This window comes from Lycorma delicatula, chromosome 8 (genome assembly GCF_047948215.1).
Source record: "Lycorma delicatula isolate Av1 chromosome 8, ASM4794821v1, whole genome shotgun sequence".
In the NCBI taxonomy this organism is placed as follows: Eukaryota; Metazoa; Arthropoda; class Insecta; order Hemiptera; family Fulgoridae; genus Lycorma; species Lycorma delicatula.
Window position 1 is genome coordinate 18,800,822 of NC_134462.1, and position 22,708 is coordinate 18,823,529.

Genomic DNA, 22,708 nt, shown 5'->3' on the forward strand with positions numbered 1-22,708 from the left:
ATTTCTAAGTTTTTTTTTTTAATTTTTATAAATAAATATCGCTAATCCTGAATAATTATGACGTAGTTATACGGATTCATTTTAGGAAAATAATAATTTATTTACTGACAGAATATATGATTTAAAAAAAAAAAATAATTAAAAAATTAATGAACTTAATAATAATGCAGATAGAATAATTATGTGTGTATTAGACTAAACAGTTCGTACTTTTATGGACATGCTTAATTTCATGATATTTATCTTAAACGATGTAGAAAAAAAGGAGAAAAATTGCACAAAATAAAAAACAAATATTAACTAAATATATTTAGTTAAGTAATACACAATGTGTGGGCCGGTCAGAACACCATGTGATACGGAGGTGGATGAACTTGGTTACGGGGAATTCAAGGCCAACGCAGCTGAGTTGTGTCGGCTCACGCATGTAAGAGCCAAGTCTTATAAAAATAATGTGTACCTGTCCGCACGCACTTTTTAACATCGTGGCTTAGATGTATAGCAACGAGTTAAAATATATCTAAAAAAAATGTTATATAAAAAATTACCTTTTCTATGCCGTTAATCCAAACAGCTGATTATAAAAATTTCGGAATGAAATAAACAAATTTGCAATCACAAAAAATATTATTTAAAAACAAAATTTTTCAGATTACCGAGCGGTAATTATAACAAACAAAATATACGAGATTAAATTTTTTTTTAATATGTATGAATAATCACTGTTAGTTATCACGGCACTATAAATAATATCGAACGTAACATTCAACACAGACTAAGAGAGACTTGCCGACCACGCACGACGCGCGACGTATACAACACGATGGTAGACGAAGAAATAAGCAATATTCGAACAACAGTTGGATGTATCCCCACCACTTGTCTAAACCCTACTTCCCCACTCGACACGGCACTCACTCACTCGCACAATCACCCACAGTCACTGGAAAGACCCTCCACCAGCTGAGCTAACACTATACGCAATCAGCGAAGAACGTCTCCGATTGAAACATGCCTGCGGTGAGTTTCCCTGTGTACTCGTTGTAGTCATATACCGAATAAATAACCATATACTTAATAAATGTTTGATATATATTTTGCCAATTAAGTAAAATATGTTTCAAACAAGTATCTGACAAAACGCTTAATATTTTGCACTAAGTAATTAAATAAAATTTTTTTTTCTAATAGATATAAGTAAATATAAAATGTTCTGATACGGCAAATTTAAATAAACTTAATTTAATTTTTTTTATATCCATTCTTTCCGTGGATTAAGCGAGATTTTTAAGGTTATTCCTCACATCAACCTTTTAGAGAAAATAAGAGTATATTAATTTATAGTTAATAAAAAATGCCAACAATGACCAGGATTCGAACCCGGAACCTTTTGGATGAAAAACAAAACTACTATCACTCCGCAAAGAAAATGAGAGTATATACTAATTTTTATTAGTTAGTATAATTTTTAGTAATTAAGTAATTATTTAATAACAATTTTAGTATAATTTTTAATAGTACAATTCTCCGACTTAAATTTCTGCTTGAAAGTGCTACATTTATTAAATCGTTTTGCCTTTTAAATTTACACAGCTAAAATAAGGTTTTATAAATTTTGTATTTCTTTTAAAATTAGTTTCAGTAATTAGCATTTTTGTTTTTAAAAAAATATTTATGAGGTAGAGAAATAATAATATGATTTTCTGTCTGTCTTGCTTCAATAAAAAGTCGATATTTAAAAGGGTTTTTTTTACTTTTTATTGGCTTTATTTTCATTAATTTTCTCAGAATAAAATTCTTTACAAGTTTTGATACTAAATTTTCGTTATTTATTAGTCATTTAACAAAGTTGGTATAAACCTGAAAAAAAATGTTTTTCGAAACCGAAATTTGTGTTTTACGTCGGATATCATAAAACTAATGAAGTTACTAGTTCTGGGACCTATTTTATCCTATTTCCCAGTTCATATTATTAGATAAACTTTTTTTTACTCCAAATGAAATTTACTCAACCAAATACATACAGTTTTGATCGACCATCTTTTGTCAGTTTTTAGGTAATATCATAATCCCTTAGTGTAGAACTTCTATTTTTCCTGTATTAAAAACAGTGGTAAATGATTTTCACAGGCCTTGTCTGAAACAAACTATCTATTAAGAGAGTTTTGTAGAGACCGAAAAAAATGGTTAGTCTGATGTTCCAAAGTCAGGACTATAAGGTGAATCCATTGAATCTATCAAAATTTCCCGGGCAAGCTCTCTCAATTTTCGACGGGTCACCGAAGATATGCAGGATCTGACGTTGTTGTGATGGAAAACGACACCTTTCCTATCGATCGATTCTGATCGCTTTCTTTAGATCCCTTAGCATAACCTTTTCAGTTGTTGATAGAGATTGAAAACAGTCGTTTTACCGGGCGGCAGCAGGTCGTAATGAACAATTCCTTTTTGATCCAGCATCACTTTTCTTGTAGTCGATTCTGGCTTCGTTCGCTCTACAACCACCTTTCCAATACATTATTGTCGTATTTGATCAATTTCCATTATCCATAAATGAGTCGTTTCAAAAACACTTCGATTTCGTTCCGTTTTTGCAACCACTCGAAGATGGAGATTTCGATCCATCCATTTTTGTTACATTCACTGGCAAAAAAAAAAAAATCCAAGTTTTTTTTTATATCCATATTTCTTCAAACGGTTTAAAACTATTTTGTGGTTGATGTATATTACGACTGCTAATATGACAGTCTGATTCAATTTTTTCCATCACCTCATCGACGTTTTCAGTCGTTTGTCGATCAGAGCGAGATACATCATGACGTCAAAATTTCCAGATTGAAAACGCTTGAAGTAGCTTTGTGGCACACATAGTGATACCGCATCACATTTATAAACATCAACTTTTTAGCAGTGTTAATCGTTTTTTAATACTTAAAATTTAACAATTTCTTCTTTATTTGCAAGACGCAATAATTTTTAAATAAATGAACTAATATAATAACCATAGAATTCTTAAAATTAGAAAAGTAATATCAATTTTCAAAAGCATGCAAGTGACCGCCAGTGTAAATACACTGATGTAAATGTCTGCCGAGGCATTTACATCGGTGGTATCCTGACAGAGGCCAAACTGATGACTGTGTTGTATTATCAAATTTAGAGGGTCTAAAAGACGACCTCCGGTAAAGCTCATCGTCACAGAAACTGAGAGGTTGATGTGGCAACCGGGATCATCCCAAGGCGAATGTCTTCCTCTACAGGGATCAGGACGTTGGTAGGTTTCTTTAATAATACGAGTTTTATGCGATTTTAAAGCCATCCACCGGTAGAGTAGGAAATCATTTTTCTTCAGCATCAATTATATTTTTATACTAATCTCTCATACAATTTATTTTCAATTTTTCTACATGGACACTTCATCGTTTTATAGAACATTTTTTATCGTGTCTTTAAAATATACTTTAAATAAGGTCGGTGACAAGCAACATCTTACCATACCTCTTCTTGCTAGGAAATATCACCCAATCCGCAAATTCCCGCCTTTTAAATATGTATTATAGAAAATAAAACACTAAAAGATTAAATTAACGAAGGCTAATTAACATAAAACGTTTCAAATAAAAATTTATTTAAATTTTTGAGAAATAAATAAATATTTTAAATTCCGAGCGATTTTTAAAAAAATTTTTGAAATTCATCTATAAATATTTCAGAAAAAAAGATTAATGTGAAAATATTCAACAGATGAATGACTAAGTAGAAATGACAAGTGAAATTCTGCAGACAACAAAAAAAGGGTGAGTTTGAGACCCTAACATCCTTTTACACCCAACCCTTCAGTCTGAGAATGACATTGAAGGATCAATTCATAGACTTAAATAAACTTGTAACTGCCGCAGAGTTTTATATTATATATATATATATATATATATATATATATATATATATATATATATATATATATATATATATGTGTATGTTTAAAAGTTCCCGCACAAAGCAACCCTTGAGTATGTCATTTATTTTTGTCAAAAAATAAATAGGTTTACGATATAGGGTGATAGGCTTGATTGAGATATTTTAAACGCAATTTTTTTTCATTAAGTAGTTTTATCAATAGATCACTAACGACATTTATCTTTTTCTTTTTTCTTTCATTTTCTTTTTTTTTCTTTTGAAAAATGAAACCCTTTAACATTTTATTTTAATCATACGATTATGCTACCCTCATAACTAATAGTTATAATTATCTTTTCCGATTTATAGAGAAAAATTCAGAACTTCAAACGAATTTTCAGCTAAATTTATCTAGTATAGCCAGTTTTTTCCCCTTAAATGATTAAATTATCCGTATTGTGTGAGAAATTTTATTCAAGGGAGATTAATATGGCTATTTTTTTGTCATTTTCATTTTGCTTGATATCATCAGACTGAATTAACCGATTTTTATGAAGTTTTGTACATCTTCTTGGTTAAAATTTTTTCTATAGGTGTTTTGTATATAAAAATTTTACTCAAACAGTAAAAATAATTTTTTTTTTTTTACGAAAAATATTTACTTTCATACTTTAATGTTCCTTTTAAATTTCCTCCAAAGAAGAGTATTTTGTCTAAGGCAAAGCCTTAGGTAAATATTGTTGCATTAACATTCCTGGTCTTGCTGGAAATAATCCTTTTTAAAAAATAGGGGAATTTTTTTAATTTAAAAAAAAAATAGGGAATAAATTAGCAAGATAAAAAAAAAATGGTTTCAAACGAAATTCTATTTTTCTGATATCAGTGATCATCCATTTATAAGTAAAAAAGAAAAATTATTTTATTCAGTTTTATTTTATACATTTATATCTTTACTTTTTACATTTCTATCTTTATAGCTTACATTTAACTAATTTCAATTTTTTTCCCAATTCATTTAACTTTCTTAAAATGCTTCCTCATTTTTATATACAAAATTTGAAATTTATATGCATTTATGTATTACGGAGACCCTTGATTTACAAGGAAGATGAGGTCCAGGATTATTTAGGATTACGGTCCGTGCGGGACTAGATAAAACGTTTCAGTTCGGCCTAACTACGACACAAATCACATGGCAGTAGACGTTACTAGACGACAATGGGGATGACATTACAAGGCTAAACCGACTACATGACCAAGACCTAAGTGTCGCTATTAGTGTCTATAAACTCGGACGTGAGTATTAAGCATTATCTATTGGATATTTAATTTAAAATTTGTTGCATATACTTTTATTTTTTTTATATAGGTTCATCATTTTTTATTTACTACTTATTATTATCTTAATTTGCTTTCTACTTAAAACCACTTGAGTGGTTTTAAGTGTAGTTTATATCTGCTAATTGTATGTGCTTGGCACATACAATTAAAAAAGTTAAAAAAAAAAGAAAAAGTTTACATAAATAATTTTATACTATTGTAGTTTATACTTTTTGAAGTTTCACTAAAGACTCCTTATGTGATTTAGGATGCGATCCAATTAAAGGTTTATATAACTGTAACGGACTGTAAATAAGCTTTGAAACAATAAAAAATTCTGATGTGGACACCACATGACTTCCTTGTACGCCTGTTAAATTATATATATATTAAATTAATTATAATTAATATAATATATATATATATATATATATATATATATATATATATATATATATTATACATTTTTTGCTGCACTTTATTTAAACCGATGTTCCTTCTCTTTGTAATATCCAAATATTTCATTAAAAGTTTGTTTGTCAAAAACTCTGGAACCAATGAAAATAAGTATCACTTATGATACGTCGTTGAAAAGCTCTCAATGAGGGCTTATTACTGCAGTTAAGAAAACGTCCAAATCAAAAGTTTTTGAATTTTGGGCTTTTTTGGACACTTTTGGTTTAGTCGATTGTAATCAAAAGGGGAGGTGCACAATTAGATGTTACAACAATATTTAATCCAAAATTTCAACATTCTACGGCTAATCGTTTTTGAGTTATGCGAGATACATATGTACATACGTCACACCGAAAATAGTCAAAATGGATATTTCCGTTGAAATTTTAAAAACAGAATTTTTTCGCGATTTCAATATTTCCTTTACTTCGTACAAGAAAGTAAAAATACGTACTCTTAATATGTAAAGTGTTAAGTAAAGGTTCTAAAGTACAGGTGATTTAGAAAAATCAACCTGTAATAATTTATGAAAATATTATATTAGTTTTATTTACACAACATTTAAACAGAAAAAACATAAAATTTATGGAAACACACAAAATATGTTTTATCAATATGACATCTTGCAGGTAAACTCCATTTCTGCAATTTCGTAGTGAAACTCGGCACGGTTCGATGAAAAAAATCAACAGGAATTTCAGCAATTGCTGCTCAGATTATGGCTTTTAGTTCTTGCGTTGAAGAAGATCGAGTACTTTTAAAGGTGGCCCCATAAGAAAAAATGTACACCACAAATCAATAGACTCGGGAGGCCATGGTGTGTCACAATTTCTCGAAATTTCGCGGTTGCCAAGATGGCCGCCAAGAAAGTAGTCTCCTGGATGACAGATATAAGACGCGGCACCTGGAGGACGAGGGGTGTTCCATTGCTTGTCTCATTGGATATCAAGAATGCGTTTGGCTCCATTAAATGGAGCCATATACATAGAGCGCTATTAGCAAAAAATTTTAGTCCATATTTGAGGAGGCAAGTAATGAGATACCTCTCTGATAGAACATGCAAGGTGGCAACGCAAGAAGGAGAAATGGAGATGGATATACATGGTGGAGTGCCTCAGGGCTCAGTTTTAGGTCCATTATTATGGGTCTTAACGTTTGATGAGATCTTAAATCTTGACTATCCTGCTGGGGTTGAAGTTATGGCCTATGCCGACGATTTGGTGGTCTTGGCGAGTGACAGGCATGAATTGGAGGCACAAGAAAAGGCCAATTTAAATACTGGTAAATGTAATTTTATTACATTTACTGGCAGAAGGATCATCGAACGGCTAAATATCAAGGTCAATGAACAAGTAATAACAGAAACAGATAGAAAGTACTTGGGGGGGTCACCTTTCAGAGAAATGGTGCATTTACGGAACACATACATGAGGTTTGCAATAGGGCTGATAAGATGACTAAATCTCTTAATATTATTATGACCTCTCAAAGAGCACCTAAAGCGTCTAAAAGGAGGGTTGTTGCGTCCTCGGTTATGTCATCGATATTATAAGCTGTCCCGGGATGGTGGCCTTCAATACGGATAAAGAAGAACTTGGCACGCTTAGTTAGGACCCATAGGAGACCGTTGCTAGGCGTGGTTTCCGCGTACAGGACAGTCTCCTATGAGGCGTTATGCGTTTTATCAGGAGTGCCTCCGATCGACCTTATGGCTCATTTCAGAGTCGAAAGAGATCAAAGTGTTGAAGTACATGAAGCGAGGCATAGGCTAATAGAGAGATGGCAGGAGAGATGGAGCACAGCAGGCCCTGGAGACAGGACCAGAAGGCTAATCCCCAATCTAAGGAACTGGATGTATAGAAAACACGGTGAAATAAACTTTTACACGTCACAGTATTTTACAGGACACGGTAGTTTTAATTATTATCTGCATAGAGTCGGTAGAAGGGAGACTGCAGCCTGTATGTACTGTGACATATTTTACTGTATTTTCACTGTATGTCATAAATGGAGGGAAGAAACAGACGGTATTGACCTGTCATCTGATGGAACTGGGAGACTAATCAATAACATGATAAACAGTGAAGAAACTTGGAAAAAAGTTGTGTTGGTCATCAAAAGAATACTTACGCAGAAAAACAATGATGAGAGGAGACTAGGTTTTTAAACTTTAGCATAGGGCAGGGTGGACAGCCTCAGTGGTGAGGGCTGACATGCCGAGGTGTGTCAGTTCTGATGATCCACTGGGGACTCCTAAGGGTTTTATCGTTAGGTTAATATCAAGATCTGAGAAATCCCAATCGCCACGTCGCGACAATGTTGGTATTGTCGTGACGTGGCGATATACGGATGGGGCAAAAGAACTCAAAAGAACTGACCGGTGGGCCGACCTGCCATGCCGGACATACAGCCGGTAGGTGGGGAGGCCCATTAGAGTAGAACAGGCACTCCCCTGGGTGGCGCAATTCCAACCAGTCGGACCGGCCCAGGGGAGTACAGTTACAAATAAGTAATATCAATAATTTGTGGAAATGTCTGTAGTTTTTGCGTAACAAAGTTTACAGCATAGTGATGTATGGTTCTGATATCAATGCAGTCGTGAGATTATCCTCGAAAACTAAAACTATTATTATACGATGACACAGCTCACCACAATGTAACCTTGTTGCAGTGTAGCGGACGCTGTAACTATGTAGTCTCTCTTGTCTTCATAAATGAAAATTTTGTTTATTAAATCCGTTAAGCTGGAGTCGGGCTTCATCCGACATCCACAATTAGGTCCACATGTATAAGTTGAATTGATAACGCTTAATATGAAGGTCCATTGGTTTTAGTTCCCGAACGATCTGCAACTTATGCGGTTAAATCCTGAAACAGTATGTTTTGAACACTGTAACTATGGGACAGTGAAGACATTGCATAACGACGAATTTAACGGTGTGGATTTCTTATGTTAGCAACTCGAACAGTCTCGATATTGTCTGTTATGCAAACCGTCCTTACACCATGATGAAGGTACACCATCATGGCGTTCTAATTTAAATTGGTGGCGAAATTCTCTACGCGCAGTTTCCACAGTCATATTTTTATTTAAAGCTTTGATGGCAAAAGTACGTTGCGCACTACTTCTTCAAGTAATCACCATAATTAAACGATAAGATGGTGTGAATTGGCTTTTGAAAGTTATTCATTGCTGACACCCGCTCAGAGCTACCAACACAAATTTCAAAATTTCCCTGAATTCCCCTGTATTTTATTCATCATCAAAATATTGAAGTGAAATTTTTGTAATAAAAAAAATCTTTTGTAATAAAAATTATATATAAATATTTATTGCGTTTTTGTCATTATCAATACAGGAAAATTGTTTTTTTAAGTATTTATAAAAGCTCTTCGTTGTTACTGTTCCTTGTTTTTCGCCAAGAAGTTTATTGCACCCGTTTCAGTCAAATAAAATTTAAATAATATAAACGACCTTTAATATTTTCCATTTAATCTTTAGTACATATATATATTTTATCTATTTCCACTTATTCATTATACATTTAATTTATCCAATTTCAATATTATTTAAAACAGTTAAGATATTTTTAACAACTGTTTCTATATTTAATTCATATTTCTCCTTTATTATTAATAATTCTTTATTCGTTAATTACTGTCCCATTCTTCTTAAGTCAATTATTTTTTTTTCTTTCGTTTTTTGTCTTCTTTTTCTGCTTTTTATTACCTTCTATTTGCATTTACAATATTAAGTACAGTTATTCAATGTCATATATTTTTAATCTCGACTTATGACATGTTAAACAGAGATAAAAAGAAAGAAAAACCTTGATAAACTTATCGCATCTAAACAGGAATAATATGAATTTTTATTACATTATTTTTTTAATTTTTATCAAATAAGTATATCTCTATTAAATAATAAAACTGAGAGATGAACTGTAGATTTTTCAGACAAGGAAATTCTCTCAAGGGTGTATGAGCTATAAAATATTATACAAATACTAAATTCTTATGTAAGATAAATATTATATTATTATTATTTTATTATATGGAAATAATTAAGATAAATACAATGATAAAAACAGAGTATTTTATATATACATAATTTTGTTTCAAGTCCTAATATGATGTTAAATTATTCGACTTTTTTTGTTTTCAAGACTACTGCTTTACAACTAATTTATTAAAAAGAAAAAAAACACCATAATTATAATATACAACAAAAAAAAAATTTGTGGACAACTGAGCAGAAAATTAAAGATGGATTGATATTATATACTATAAAACAAACCTTGAAATGTATTCCGGGGCTGAATCCCGGTCAGGCATGACATTTTTCATACGCCACAAAATTTTCATTTCACATTCTTTCCTTGCACAACCTTCAAGCTTATATGAAGAATTGATCATTAAAAAAAAAAGTTAGACCATGTTCTACTAGTGAAAATAATGAAAAACGTTCATATAAACATAGGCCTGGAAACGCTTTGTTTTTGAGTTACGGCTAGCGTGAAAGATTTCGTCCGATTTCGGCTCTTATATTAAAAAAAAAGCCATATTGTAACTTTTGGAACCCAAATTAGATATAAAATTTGGAGGTTTCTTATGCAATTTGAGTTGGTAAATAGGATTAAATAGGTCCGAGAACAGTAACTCCAGCAGTTTTTAAGATATCCGACGTAAAACGCAAAATTCGATTTTGAAAAACATGTTTTTTTTTGCAGTAGCTTTGTTAAATGACTAATACATGCGGATTTAGTATCAAAAGTAGTAGAAGATTTAATCCTGAGGAAATTAAACCTATTAAGTAAATAAGATAAAAGTAAATAAAGTAATAAGTAAACAAAAAGTGAATAAAAAAATCTGATGTGTATATACACCACATGACAAGTACATAAAATTATATTTTTTTTATTGTTATTATTGAATTATTTGTCTTAAACGTTTTTCTACAATCACTGTTTACTAATTATTAATAAAATCTGTAATTTAAATTAAAAAAAAAAAAAAAGTTAAAAAAAATGAGATGAAATCTGATTCGAATTCCCCTCTGAATTCCCCTCGTAAGATCGAAATAATTCATAATTAAAATTTTATTTGGCTACAACTCTTGAACCAATAAAAATAAATACCACTTATGTAATAGCGTTGAAAAGCTCTCATGAGTGCTTATTAATGCAGTTAAGAAAATGTCCGAAATCCAAATCTTTTAGATTTTGGCTTTGTTGGACAGTTTTGGTGCAATCGCGATTTCAATCAAAGGGTTAGGTGCACAAGTAGATGTTACAACAGTCCTAAATCATCTACATACGTACAGACGTATAGACGTCACGCTGAAGCTAGTTAAAATGGATTTAGGGATGATCGAAATGGATATTTCAATCGAAATTTAAAAACCGAAATTTTTCGCGATCACAATTACTTCCTTTACTTCGTACAAGGAAGTAATAAGTAAAAACTTCATAGGTGCACAAGTAGATGTTACAACAGTTCTAAATCAAACATTTCAACATCACCTAATCGTTTTTGAGTTATACGATATACATACGTACATATAGACGTCACGCCGAAACTAGCCAAAATGGATTCAGGGATGGCCAAAATCGATATTTCAATTGAAATTTAAAAACCGAAATTTTTCGCGATCACAATACTTCCTTTACTTCGTACAAGGAATTAATAAGTTAAAACTTCACATTTTAGTGACAAAAAAGTAAATAAACTTTTATTAACAAAGTTTTGATGCTTTATCTTCCACATTTATTAGTCATTTAATAAAGCTATTGTAGTACAAACCTAAAAAAGCTGATTTTTTGATACCGAATTTTGTGTTTTACGTTGGATATCTTAAAAACTACTGGAGCTACAGTTCTGGGATGATATTATAAAACTATTTTTAAGACTATTATTTTTGGTTTACTATTCATAATTTGAATCTGTTTGTTTTTAATTAAAAAAATAAAAGATTCTACATTAATAAAATTATTAAAACCTTCCAAATTTATGGGTTTGCAGAACTTATTATAAGTACAGTATTATACATTTTCTTTTGTAGAAAATGATTAATATCATGCACCTACAAGAGATAAATATACAAATTATATTCTCTGAAAGTACAAGATTTTCATTTATACTTATCTTGCAATGAACAATATGAAGATATTATTTGTAGGACTACAAAGGTGGATATCACCATCTTCTTTTCTATAGGACTTGTATTTCATTTAACAACACAGTTAACTCAATTAAAAAGGAAACAGAAATTTATTTATTTCCTTACTTTCTCTAGTAGCTATAGGGTACTTATTTTTTTAAATATTTTTTTCGTCTTCATATCAGGTAGTCTGAAACAAATTACCGGTCTCCGTAGCGCGAATAGTAGCGTCCCGGCCTTTCATCCGGAGGTTCCGGGTTCGAATCCCGGTCGGGGATGGCATTATCACATGCTATAAAATTGTCATTTCATCTCATTCTCCGAAGCAATACCTAACGGTGGTTCCGGAGGCTAAAAAAGGAAGCCTGCTACCGTTTACAGTACAAAGTAATATTTACTATTTAACATTTATTTACGTTACGTTATAAATAGTAAATATTACTTTTTGTTTTATTTCATGATTTTATTCTTTAAAATTGTTAACAAAAGCACAAGAAAATAACAGTCATTAGTGTAATTTTAATTTTTACTTTTAATTATAATTGTTTTTACGTCAATTCAGTAATCAGGAGGTTATTTAAATTTGAAATCATGATGAAACAGACCATATGTTATTTTTTTATCAATATTTAAAAAGCAGTGATAATAAATATTTAAAAGATAAACAAAAATTATGATAATGAAAGCCTTATATTTTCACTTCTTTTCAATATCATGTATGAAGGCGTCATGGCCTTGACATTAACATTTTATTAACAAGCGTTTGTTAATTTTTTTTTTTTTTCACTAAGCTTCATTAGTAGAGTACCATATGGTACGACAGTACATAAAGGATCAAAACATTTTAATGAAATCGAGTTTGATTATCTAGAATTCCAAGTTATAAAATAATTTAGAAAAAGTAGGCCGAGATGCTTATATTTATATTTTATAATAATACTGTTGCAAGTTGTTTTAAGTGACATCTGACTGCGCCAATAATGAATAAAGTAAACGTTAACCGTCTGGGAATCAGTATTTAATATTAGAAAATTATTTATTTGACGTAAATTATTATACTTTATGAAACAAATCGAGGTCTCTACTAGAATTCAATCAGGATGGTATTAGTGTTTGTATTTATACTTTCTCTACTTTACGATTAATACTGAACTGATTTCAACAAAAATTATTACGCAAGATTTTATCTTGAACCTTAGAAGGTCGTATATATTTTTTGAGTAAGATTTTTATTCAGTCTACAATTTCCACGTAATAATTCGTTTGTAATAAATGACTTATCACTACAAGAAAAATTAAAATAATATGTAATATAATATATTTGTGGCATTCTGGACGCAGACATTTTATCTTTAAGTTTTATATTGAATAACTTACAAAATCGAAGTTAACGTTATTATTTCCAAATATTTAAAAAATTAAAATAGTTTAAATATACATTTTATTATAAAAAATAAATTAAATCTAGAGCTCTGCTGCAAGAAAGAAAGTACGGCATTTAGTTAAAAACGGTGTTCAGTCTATTGTACTCTTTTTTGACACTCGTCAGACTCGGCCGCTCTTCAACTTTCTTGAGTTAAACGCTTAACATGGAGTTAGACATTTTATACCGTGCATAGATGGATTAGTAAACTAAGTGACGGTGGTGTTTTATTACATTTTAAACTCACGTTGAACCATCTGATTCGGTTTCTAAGGGCTACAAAACATGCTATGCCTGCGCTTGAGAATTCATGGCAACTACTGAGTGAAATAAGCATGACTTCTATTTTGGGCATGAGGTGATGCCGTGTCATTTCCACATGACCAAGAACGCCATCTGTTAAACCTTTTAATTATTACTTTTAAATAAAACTGACCGGCAACATCTGCGATCTATATTTAAAGTTTTAATTATTTTTTATGGACATCTTGTATATATATCCGTTTGAAACAGATCAAAAAGTTTTCAAATATGTTTTGTTGATTGCCTAATATTTAAATAGTTTTTAATTGTTCTTAGTCAACTTGTGTTTTTCAAACAGTGAAATTCCAATTAGTATAAATTTTGTTTTGAGACGCTGTGTAAGAAAGTTCGTACAATAATGTATAAAATAACATTTACATCAAGGATGGAGTGTTATTTAAAAACAAAATAGAACTGTGTCTTCTAGTACAACGGATATTCAGAAACTTTCTTAAGAGAATAAATTGGATATTGCCTTATGAACAACAGTAAACAATAGCAAATACTGAATATGTTATTATGTGGTCATTGGAGCAATTTTTCCTCTCTATAGCAAGTACTGCAACATTTATTCAAAAATTTTTTTTCGTGTATTATTCGGTTTACCAATAAACACAGATACTAGTTTCCTTTTAATTTTTATAATTAACTAGCCGGTCGGAGCTCGCTTCGCTCGTTCGAGGCTCCTCGCGGCCTCCCGGGGTCGAACCCAGGGACACAGTGCTCAAAACTTTGTTCGCCATTGCCGTCCAGATGCCGCAGAGCTAGATTTGCTCGCCACTCCGTCTAGCCAGAGAGTTTCACCCCCTGGAACGTGCAGTGTTCGTTATCCTTATGGTAGTGAGAGTAATAATAATAAATAAAAATTTAAGTATTCAGCTCAGGCTAAAAATTTAAGTAAAGAAATTTCAAGAAGAAATTAATATACAAAAGACAAAATAGTAGTATAACTATGGTAACTAAAGTATACAGATTTTTGACGAGGAAAACTCCACAAATTATTTTTCTTTCTATAGTGATAGAAATATAATAACGAAGGAAAAGTTTAAATTTACTATTTTTTTAAGGAATATTTACACTTCACCCCCAAGAGGGTTAATGGCCTCGATGTACGGCTTGAAAGCTTTCCTGGGATAATACCAATGTATCCTGCAAATTTGAAAGCAATCGGTCGTTTAGTTCTCGCGTGATGCTGTACCAAACAAACACTGTACTAAACAAATTATTTCTGATTGATATATTTACATGCCCAATAATTGGAAATAAGTTGGTTTTAAAACATCAAAATTTGGTGAAAATAATGAGAAAGGATAAAAAAATATAAAATAAAACATAAAAAAATTAAAAAAAGTGAAAAACTTAAAAAATATACTCCATTCTAAGTAATGTTTTTCACATATTCCATACACGTTGTTAAAATCATGTTAGGAAAAAATGCAGAAACAAAAGTACTTTACTAATTTTTTATTCATTCTTTAAGAAAAAAGTAATCGATGATATTTTACAATTTGACAGGAAAATTATTCAAAAATAAAATAACACACTTTTTACTGTTGCTGTAAAGCGAATTACATACCATCGACATATATATTAAAATCGACTATAGTAGATAAGGTCGTTACAGCCAATTTTTTTTTAAATTGGCCTGTCTTTATGATATCTGAAATTTACAAAATAATTGGTCTTACTGAATTTTTAATTTATTCTGTTGTTTACCAGATAAGATCAATTATTTATCTTGTATTTGACATTCTGATCAAATAAACATCGTATATACTTTATTATTTTTATTACTAAGTGATTTATTTATGAACTAAATCATACATACAATAATATTCGTTTTACTACAGTTATTGTTTGTTAACTGATTTAAATGTACCTGCAATCATAGCATCTACAAGAATCAAATTATTGCCAGAGGTAAAAATAAAAATGCAGTTTTGCAATTTTGCCCAAATTTATGTATTTTGCAACTTTCTAGATCTTTTAAACATATTTTATATATAAAGTTTGCTTATTTGTTCAGGCATCACGCGGGACCCTACCGACCAATTGCATTCAAATTAGCAGGATAAATTCATTTATGTTATTCCAGAGAAGATTTTAAGACACAGACCGGACCCTAGTCCCATAGGAGGTAAATTTTTTTTTTGTGAATTAAAGATCATCATTAAAAAAAAATTAACTCTTTTATTTCATTATTATATTTTGTGATCATAGCAACAGCAATAAGTTACGAATTTTTCGTCGTCAAACGGTTTTTTACTTTACTTACTTTAGTAGTTATTACTATTCAGTCTTAGAGTCTTTTTCAGCTTTCTTTAAAGCCTGAACACTATAATTGTTATTTATCAGTATTATTCTCACAACCATGAGGGTAAGGAACACTGCGAAGGAGTTGGGGTCCAAACCCTCTGGCTAGACGAGAATGGCGACCGAAGTGTGCGTGCACTGTGGCCCTAGGATAGGCCCGTGTTCCCGGGAGGTCCCAGGGAATCCCTGGGTCGACTCTGAGTTTCGCTTGGGAAGACCTGGGTTTCGACCGGCTAGAATACACATAATTATTTATTTGATTGAGATATTCTAATAAGATCTTATGTACATGTAGGAACAAATTTACAAAATGAATAGGTTTGTTAATTTTATTTTCAAAAGTCCAAAATTGCAATCATTTAAATCTTTTAGTAATTAATAGATCCGTAAATATTCGTTTCGTAGAATTATGTTTATTAAATAAAATCTTATGCCTTTTATTGTAAACAAAGTTTAAAAAATGTTGAGATATGATAAAATTATTAATGTGAATGGCAAAAATTATGCAGTCTGACAAATTTCCCTTCCTGTTTTTACTTCCTTGTAATAAAGAGAAATTATTATTATTAATTTTTAATTCAATTAGGGAAGAAAATTAAAACTGGCACAATACTGTTAGATTGAATAATTTTTACGATACACTATAATAATTTTATCCCTACGTCAAATTTTATCAGCCGATTTATTCAAATCGGGTCTCATTATGTTCGAAATAAAATATTTGATAAAACTAATATTTACGGAGTAACGAGTATAAATGGTTAAAAACATTAAATGACCGCCATTTTCGAATTTCCATACGTAAAATTATCAAACCTAATTATCAAACATATTAGAGGATGTGAGGTAACTGTACTACCAAATTTCATTAAAATATCTCAATCCGTTCTAAAGATACATTTTTTTATTGAAAATATACAAAATGGAGGACAGGGAGGACAGGGAAAATGAACCGATTGGATATTTGTTCACGTGAATTTTTTTTATTTCTTGAATCTGACCCTTAAATATGACCAACACCTTCCAAGACACATCTTGAAAACACACACGCGCGCGCGCGCGCGCGCGCGCACACACTACTTCCACATATAACATGATTTAAAGATCTACAAAAATATTTTGAATATTTCATTTATGACATATTAAAAGTAATAATTAAAGTACGGATACATTAAAGTCGTAATAATTTCTTGCTATTGGTTTTTTTTATTCTTCTATCGTGAAAAAATATTTATATATGAATTAGTTACCTAAGATTTCTATTTTGGCCTGGGGGCAATTTATAATGAATCTTTACTGTAAAATTATCATTACATGTTTAAATAAAGCAAAAACTATTTTAAAAATTTAAGATCACAAAATTAAGAAAATGTTTCCCCCCACCTCCAAAATCACCTTCCAAGAATTTTTTTTTTTTTAGATTTGTCTACGTTTGTTATGTTTAATGAAATAAAGTAAAAATAATTCTACTAACAAATATACAACCGATAAAACGTAACCTTTGATTTATGTTTTGAGGGTGGAGGTAATTTATGATAACTTTATTGTAAAATTATTATTAATGATATTTAAAGTATACGTTTAATAATATTAAAAGTTTAATAAACAAAAAAAGTCTTGAAGAATTTAAAAAAAGATAAGATATTTATAAACTTTGTATTTTTTTAACCAAAGTATTTTTTTTTTTGATCACACACTACTATGGATAGGAAGACAAAAAATTCAGTTAAAGAATGTGTGTAATAAATAAAGTAATAGTTTTTCCGAATTTTGGGGAATTTAATTTTTTTATTTTTAAATGGTTAAGATAAGCATGTACACATGTTTTGAGTTTAATATAATATGGGGTTATTATATTTCAAAAATTTTGACAAAATTGACCCCAAAAACTAATCTACGTCACTCATACGAGATAGTGATCCCAAAATGTTACCAACAATTTACCCAATACTCACGATTCTGAACAAAATTTCAATGAAACCGGTTTATCCAGCTAGAAGTTCAAACATATCAACAAATGTACACATACGTACGAACATATCCTCACTTTTTTTTTTTGGGGTCCCTGGGTCATGACATTTCGACAAATGTAATATTTTTCATTTTTTGACCGATTATCATACTTTCCTTCTTGCAGAAAACCTATAGAGCTAAGTTTATAAAAAGAAAAAATATTTTGATTAACTAGTTGGAGAAAACCATAAATTTATTATAATAATATTTTAAATTATCTCTCACATAATACTGGTTGTTACAATATATTCGTATGTTGATTACGTATATGCAGTGACCCGATTTAATGATAAAAATGACATTTATTTTAATAAGAATATAATATTTATTCAAAAATCTAAAAATAATTACGGACCATAATAAATTTTACGGTACGGTTTTTAAAATAATTAAAAATAATAATTATTAAATTTTATTTTAATCTTTTTGCTATAATTTAAATTATATACGCTATGCGACAATTTTAATTACCGTATTACTTTTTACTGTAAAGAAAAATAAAAATTCCTACAATAATTTTAATAATTTGGTTTGCTAATGTAAAAATTTACAAATAACTATTATGTTAAATTAGTTATTTTTAATTAAAAAAATGTTAATTTATTAAAATGAACGAATTTAAATTTCTAATTTTATAAATATATGATTACTACATATTATATTAGTATAATATCGTCCAATAAACGTATTGAATAAACACTGGATATATATTTCTCCTATAACATTAAAAGGTTGAAAATTGTAATAAAGAAAATGTCGTTTCGTGAGCAAAAAATGCGTAACACCATTTATTTATAGGCAAACTTTAATTAATTCTACAGGCATCATTTTACCAACTACTTTTATACTTTTTTTTTTTAAGATACGACCAGTATGTTTTATGTTAATCTTAAAATATAATCTTGGCAAAACTAATATTCTTTTTTTGTACCTTATACAGAGTGTTTCAAGAATGTTTCTGATAAACTTCACATGCATTTTCCTCTTAGTAACTAATGTTAAAAAATATGTTTGACTCCAAACAAAAATTAACATTTAAAAAAAAATATGGCACTAAAAAGGAAAAATAATTATTTAACCACGACCTTAATACGATCTTTGAAACCTATTGTTATAATAGCCAAGCCAAATTTTAAATGAATTAGTACATCATTTAATTAATACAAGAATATAACTTCTAATCGAGAAAAGAACAAAAAAAAGCTGACAACACAGTTGTAGAGCCACGTAACGGGAAAGTCTTACAAATGTGGGTTATTTTTGATGCACAGCTTACACACAGACGCACACACACACACACAATTTAATTAAAAATATTTATCATCTTATTTATGTATAATATTTTTTCTGTCTATTTAATTCAATTATTCTAAAACGCGCGCGTATATTGTATTTAGTTCGCACGGATGTGGCGGTACTAGCGGCGACGGTTGACACTAACTAAACTAATTTAATTTCACAAGTTACATAGAACATATTTCGCTTGTGCGGTCGGATGACTTGTGTAGCCGCGACGCTTAACGCACAAAATACCAAGCCAATCGCGGGCGATCGAATCGAGACCCAGTCAGACCGAGTTACTTTTTTTACACTTTAAATATTATTCATTTATTTAATTCTACTGCTCACTGATGACATCACAACATAGCAGAAGACTAGAACAGTTTCCGGGTGGGAGTGCGATTTTACAAAATTTTTTTTGGCAATATTGTTAATTTTAATTATTAACAAATGTCCCTATGAAGACTAAGACCTTAATTACGCAAAATTACGAGATACTTAGGGTGATCTTTCTATACAGCCTCACCCTCTTGACCTTGAAAATTTAAAGGCATCAATGTCCCGTATATAGAAGTAATCTGATCAAGTTTTGTCAAAACTGTTTAGTCGTTCTGGAGATAAGGTGATTTAAAGGCCGACACCCTACAAATACAAGTTCATACGAATATTAACATCCGGAAAATTTTCATTCGGTTTTTTGGGTTCCTTAGGTGTCAAAACATCAAGATCCGGTGAAAACAGTTTATGCCCAAATTGGACCAATAAAAATTCCCTTATTAAAATAATTGGACCAATTATTTTAACTAGCTAAGGGAATTAAATTAAATTTAAAAAAGAAAACGAGTAAAATTTTGAGATATAGGACCTCTAATGTCCATACGTCCGTAACCATTCAACCAATTTTACCAAAATAATTACACTGACATCAACGCCCCATATACAAGAATGATGGTGCCAAATTTCATCCAAATCTGTTCATCCAGTCACAAAATATCAATCAAAAGACAGCCCAATATAAAAGTACATATTCGTACTTACGTACATGCAGTATACCCTTGTATTTTGTTTGTTTGGAGGGGTCTGTACAATTATATACCCCTGAAAGTAAAAGAAAATAGATATACGCATAAATAAAGAATTCTGAAACTTAGTATCTTCTGAATTAATTGGGAGTTCAAAAGTCAAGAAATACAAAAATCTGAAGGGGAGATAGTCATTTTTTTGACGACAGTATTATACTTTCTCTTTATGATGAAGCTTATTGTATAACCATTGGGAAAGTAAAAATTTGTCGTTTATTTAAATTATTATTAAATATATAATATATCACTATAAATAATAATAAAATGATTTCGTTAAAATTATTAATAAAATTAAATATACCTATCATGTTGAGAAATCAGATATAAATTGACAAAATTCGTTTTATTTTTCTGTAAACACATACCATCTAATAAATTATAGAAATTATATATCTTTTTCCATGTCAAATTTCTTCTCTTTTTTTTAAATAAATTCATGTGGTATTGATGAAACAAAATAAAAAAATAGGTTTAAAAATAAGTTTACTGTACCTTTAAACAACAGAAATTGTATTTATTTATTTATTTCACTTTTAATTTAACAGGATAAATATTCATAATAATAGAGAATTTATGATTTTATACTACTTTTAAATTACAAAAAAAAAATTGATGTGGACACCAGATGGCTTCCTTGTAGACCTATTAAATTATATATACACTTTTTTTTTTTAATGAAAGTACATAAAATTTTATTTTATTAATAACTTCTGATATTTCTACATATTGTTTTTTTTTTTGTTATTGTTATTACTGAATTATTTATCGTAAAACCTTTTTACAATGAGAGGTTAATAATTATTAATAAATTAATATATTTAAATTAAAAAAAAAAAAATATTTAAAAAAAGAAGATGAAGTATGATTCGAACCGATGTGCAAATTGTAAAATCTAAATACTTCATTAATTAAAATTTAGTTTGGCTGTAATTCTGGAACCAATGAAAATAAGTACCATTTCGTTGAAAAGCTATCAATGAGGGCTTGTTACTGCAGTTAAGAAAAAGTCCAAAATCCATTTTTTTTGGATTTTGGGCTTTGTTGGACACTTTAAGTTTAGTCAATTGCAATCAAAAGGGAAGGTGTACAGATGTACAACTAGACGTTAAATCCAAAATTAAACTAGATGTCCTAAATCGAAAATTTCAACATCCTACTGTTAATCGTTTTTGAGGTATGCGAGAAACATACGTACGCACATAACGTATGTACGTACAGATGTCACGCCGAAACTAGTCAAAAATTATTCAGGTATAGTCAAAATGGATATTTCCGTTGAAGTCTGAAAACCGAAATTTTTTGCGATCAAAATACTTCTATTACTTCGTACCATGAAGTAAAAAATGAAAGTTAAAAATTTTCATTTAAATATTTTAAATAGGCTCAACATCTTTTTTTTTCAATAAATAAAAATTAAAATGAAGAAAAAATATATTACACTGATAGATTTAGCTAAAAATCTTCATTGATAACGTTATTTTTTTATGCAATGTTGATATGTCTCAACAGAAAAGAATCTTAAAGAAAAAGAAAAACAAATTTTTCTTAAATCGACATTTACATAGAGTTGTCGAACTATTCAGTAGAAGGTCAACAAGCTGATGGGTGGTAAATGAAACTTGAGAAATGTCAAAGTTAAGAAAGTTGTGAGTAGTATTAAATATTAATAATAATAGTAGTAATAATAAAATGAATACGTGCCAAAAACAAAGAATGTAAAAATCAAATTGAAATACTATACAATATATATACATAATTAATTAAACATTGGTTAATTTTTAACTCTTACATTTTAAATGGTAATAAATGTAGTAAAATCGAAAGTTCCCAAACTTTTACTCCAACTCATGGAGTGTGATCCGGAAATAACATATCTAAGCATAACATCCGGAAATTTTTTTAAATGTTTTTTTTTTTATTCAGTTATAGCTAGAAAAAAATTTCACTTTGATTTTTTCGTAGAAATAAAGTAATGCTACACTAAAATTCGTGGAAGATTTATTATAGGACAAATATTAATATTTTATGATATTAATGAAATTAATTTTAACATTAAAGATGTTCCACTTAATTTTATTATAAGTAAAAAATAATGTAGAAATATTATTCTACCTTAAAAAAGAAAAAGTGCCCCATCCCATTCATAGAGGTTTGAAGAAAATCATATACTACCGAAGCAGAATTAAGTTATGTGGAAAATTACCCACCTTTTGAGTAAAATTTTGAGATACCGAAACCATCAAGTCCATATCTCTGTGTCTCGTTAACCAATTATGATCAAATTTAAATGGAACTACTACTGTATCATACATAGAAATATAGTTCATCCAAATAGGCCCATCCAGAATGGAAAATACCAAGCAAAAAAACAGGGCAACATACAGATACACTTTTTTTCGTTGGAGGGAAAATCTTTTATAAGCACCATGTGGTCTCGTACCCCATAGTAGTGTGGTACTA

The 22,708-nt window shown here is 29.8% G+C and overlaps 1 protein-coding gene across 4 annotated transcripts in view; it reads right to left on the reverse strand.

The window, feature by feature from the left end:
- The window catches only part of LOC142329226 (puratrophin-1-like), a 1,606,956-nt gene that overhangs the window by 1,020,028 nt on the left and 564,220 nt on the right, over positions 1-22,708 (reverse strand). The window contains exon 1 of one of the 4 annotated variants that reach the window (XM_075373633.1): positions 549-817. The exons of the other annotated variants lie outside the window; for them this stretch is intronic. The gene's annotated coding sequence lies outside the window, so the exon portion shown is untranslated. Of the gene's footprint in view, positions 1-548; positions 818-22,708 lie in introns of those variants that run through there. 4 annotated transcript variants of the gene reach the window in all.